Genomic DNA, 4,778 nt, shown 5'->3' on the forward strand with positions numbered 1-4,778 from the left:
GTTTTATGGATTAAAAAATTATTCCCAAGAATATTGAGATGAGAATGTCATATTTCCATCTTTGTTTAGAGTTTTGAAAAAATATTCTCAAAAATAATTTATTTTCAAAAAGTCATAAGGTGGAAGATAGAAAAGTTGTATTCCCATGAGAATGTGAGAAATTATATTTTAATGCATTTTTTCAAATTATTTTTTATTTTAATTAATTTAAAATTTTAAAATATTCCCAAAAATATTAAAATCTCAATAGATACATTTTTAAATATTTTCAAGAATAATATTTTTTTTCATAAAATGGATGTGTTATTAGCATCACTATATAAGGGGAAATCCTAACTAGGTTAATACCCCGCCTTACAACTATCATATGCTACACATCATAAACTCCAATAGTAAAGAAAAAGAAAATACAAGTGGGGTACCAAACCGAAATCCACAACAAAATTACAAAAGAAAGAAAAAGCTAGAAAAAAAAAAAAAAAAGAGGGCCGAAGCCACTATACACATCAAGAAAAATGCTTAGATTGAGACAAAACCAAAACTGATTTTGAGACTTATATTCAACCTGCCACAAATCAAGATAGCTTGGAAGATTTGGCTCTTCGTGATCTAGTTCTAAGCTTATCCGGAGAAGGTTTTTCGAGCTTACGAATCTGAACCTTTTCCGGAGTGTGAGACCCTTTTTTTTCCAATTGTATATCCACTAGCTGCAAGGACATTTAAGTCATGTTGGACCTCTGGAGGAAATTCACACAAATATAGATTGTATAATTCAACGGTTGCCTCAAGACTATGCTCCGACCTTAAAATTATAGGCCTCAAACTCGGGAACATTGGCTTTGTTTTAGGTACATGAGGGAGAAAATCCTCCTGTTCTTCTTCTGATTTAGTGGCAGCATCAACAATTGCAGCAAAATCCCATTTTGTATGACATTTACTAGTTGTTGATATATTTATTTTTGAGGTAACATTTACTACACCAGCAACAGCACCATCCGCAACACTATAACCTTGGTCTTTGTCCGAGTCACCCTGGTTAGGATCATTAGAAATATCTTCTAATGGTGGCATTCCCTCTAGAGAAGCCTCATTGGCAGCCATAGTAGATTTATCCCGAATAGCAGCTAGACCAGTTGCTTGACCTGCAAAAACTTGAGGTGCAGCCTTGTTCAGCAAGGCTCCATCTAGCTCTTTTGAAAGGGAAGATTCTTTATTAGCCACAACAGAAGTAGCATCCAGAATTGCTGCTGCATCAGCACCTTGACCTGCATTTACATGAGACGTAGCACTCAGTTGGAGCAGGACATTTGAATCATGAACTGCAGTTTCTGGTTCAACAAGCGGTGCAGCCTTATCAGCAAACAGTGCAGGTTCAGCTACTGTACCCACTTGTATCATGTCATCACCGACTGGATTAGTGAATCCAGCATCAAGCACCTCATTATTAATTATATTAGTTTCATTAGTAGCTGCCTTTTCCAGCAAATCATCAGCCAGTTGCGTCATTAAACCGGAACCAGCTCCACAAGACCAAGCCAGTTGCAAGTTTGGATCAGCGGCCGAGACATGAGTTGCATCAACTAAGCCACCAACCAGCTTATCATTCGGTGTAGTTGGTGCAGCAGGATCACCAACATGTTGATCCTCTTCAAACACATGTGAGTCTTTTCCAGCAGCTGCTGTCCCGGATAGATTACGTGATCCATCATTCAACTTTGGTGTATTGTGTGGTTTTTGTCCAATTTCTCCTGCATGACTTTCAACAGTGCATGCAGAACTTACGTGACCAATACATTGACAATTAGTACAGAACAAAGGAAGTCTTTCAAATTCAAAAGATACAAAGAAAGCATAATCTTCCCTTTCAACCAACAACTGAGTCGGAATCTTGTCTGCAAGATTAACTTCAATCAAGACTCGAGCAAAGTGTCCATATGTCCGTTGCAAAGTTGTTGTGTCCAGAGTTATTGGCATTCCCACTGTGGAGGCAATTGCAAGAATGATTCTTGAACTCCAATATTCTTGGGGTAGCTCCAAGATGCGTAGCCAAACCTAAGCACATGTATTCTTCTGTCTTCTTGGATTAAAATCTGGCTTCCAAAGAGAAAGCCTTAACAATCCCGGATCCAAGTTCCACGAGCCAACCGCAAGAACTGTTCCAAGATCACTAACATTCTGGAGTTCTAGCTCAAAGAATCCTCTCCCAAGAGGGATGATATTCTAGCCAGCTATACGACTCCACAACTTGGACAGTTTGGTTTTCAAATCAACGAATTTGATTGGCTTTTGGCCTTTAGCCAAAAGAACTCTCCCGTGAAGATGTTTGGAACACCTTGCAAGGCCCTCATGGTATGCATCTTCAGGGATTTTGATGGCAAGGGAGTCCCCTTTCTAGCTAGGCTTAGGAAAAGAGTTGAAGCTTTGAGCCACCGAAGATGTGACTACTGTAACGACCCGCCATGGTTTCTACACTTCGTGGAATCGCACTACAACTAGTTAACTAAGAGAATACTAAACTGGATAACACATACATACAGGTATAGATATAAGGATCAAAATAACTAAGTTTCTGTATACAAAATAAAACACCATATATGTACAGTCATCCCAAAATATTCCCTAGTGTCGGTCAAGCACAAACAAAATCGTTACCCAAAATGGTAACTCTAACACAAGGCTCAAACTCCCCGTCTCGTAGCGGTCACCTCTACTCCAAGCTATCCCTGCTGACCTGCTCCCATACCAAGTATGATCATTGCAGTCCCACCACATGGAAATAGAAGGGTAAGCTAGAGTTCAAAAATCAATCATACAAGTACAGAATAAAATCTATACTACACATGCATCCCAATCAAGTCCCAAATGAACCTTCCATCTCAATCAATCATCCATTCATGAAACATGAAGTCAAACACCATATATTTTATCATCATGACAATCATGCAATACATGCAACTCATGACAGATATCAATGCATATCAATCATCTAATGCATCGTCACGCATACACCTAGAAGATCTCCCTAACAATAGAGTTGTATAAGTGACATCCCATCCTACCAAAACCACCCTAACTGTTTTCAGGCCCAATGCGCCCGCTCGGTCACAGCTAAACAAGATATAATCCTCACTCGGGTTTACTCGGATGATGTTACTTACACAATTGGAAGTCCAGATCCACCGTCAGGTATAGCACAGCTGGGTACGGGCTTACCACGACCTTGGCATGCATAACCAAGTCAATTGTGGAGTTCGCCCACCGACTATCCACAAGGATCCACGCACCTTCCCGAGTACTTGGTTAAGGGAATAACCCTCGACCTCATACCCCGCTCCAACACTAGCTAAGGACTTAGAGGAGACTCACCCAACCCAGTAGCCTACCTGAGCACCACTCCCAAATCCAGTGGCCTACCTGAGCACCACTCTCATATATCAGTGGCCTATCCAAGCACCACTCTCAAGAGACTCTATGTGAGCTCTTCCAGTTCGAAAATATTTTTCCTCTCCTCAAGTCCTAGGCTAGACTCATGCCATAAGGTATCACATGCAATTATGCATCATACATCATACATGGTCTGCCCACCATCATGATCAACAATCATACACATGTCATAAGACATCACATGCAATAATGCATCATACATCATACATGGTCTACCCACCATCATGATCAACAATCATTCACATGTCATAAGACATCACATGCAATAATGCATCATACATCATACATGGACTTCCCACCATCATGATCAATAAACATACCCATATGAACATATACACATGTCATATCATATTCAAACATTCATACCTATCATCACAAAGCATACATATGAATCACACTGCACTATACATCATATATCATACATACATGATCTAAAACTTTAACTTTAAACATGCATAAGCATCAATTTAAATCAATTATTTATAAACATATTCACGCTCGGCGCAGTCAGCTCGCGCCTGGCCTAACACCAACCCGAGAGTTCTAAGCTCTTCCACGCCCGACCTAAATCCCAGTCAGAGAGTTCAAAAAATCTCATCCAAACCAACAAATCCAGCCACATGCAAACACAAAAACATAATGCATAGGGTCCATACAACTTAAATAAACTTAGATCTCACATGCATCCAACCTATGCATCAAAATCATCAAAATCCTCATTTTTTCTCAAAACCCTAAAAATGAGATTTTCTTCAATCCATTTATGGATTCTCAACATTCATGCATCAATTGAGTTTCTAAACTCACATGTAACCTAAACAACAAGCATTATAGCTTCCCCCACCTGAAGATTGGCTCAAAATAGCCAATAACTGAGAAGAAGTAGAATTCCCTTCTGAAGCTCAACCCGGAACTTCAATCCTCCCAAAGCAAGCTTCCTAATCTGAATTTCAAGAAAAGACAGAAGGCATTAGTGATCTAGAGGAGAAAAGGAATCATACAGAGAAATTTGGGAAAGAAAAGAGCTCACAGACCCAGAGTCCTTCTCTCTAAAACTTCTTTCTAAAAACTTCACTTTCTCCTCAACCACACAACCCTTATTTATAGAAGTTTCGGAGTGGCCAGAATGGCCTGTTCTGAATCCGGAACAGCCCGTTCTGCACCCCCTCATCATGTGCAAAAATCACATGCAGAACGACCCGTTCTGAAATCAGAACGTCCCATTCTGGGACTCATCCAGAACGACCCGTTCTCCATCCAGAACGCCCCATACTCCATCCAAAACGGCCCCTTCTCAACTACAATTTACAAGTCAATTTAGTAGTTTGGAACGG

The sequence above is a fragment of the Cajanus cajan genome, chromosome 2 (genome assembly GCF_000230855.2).
Source record: "Cajanus cajan strain Asha chromosome 2, NIPB_CcT2T_4, whole genome shotgun sequence".
Lineage (NCBI taxonomy): Eukaryota > Viridiplantae > Streptophyta > Magnoliopsida > Fabales > Fabaceae > Cajanus > Cajanus cajan.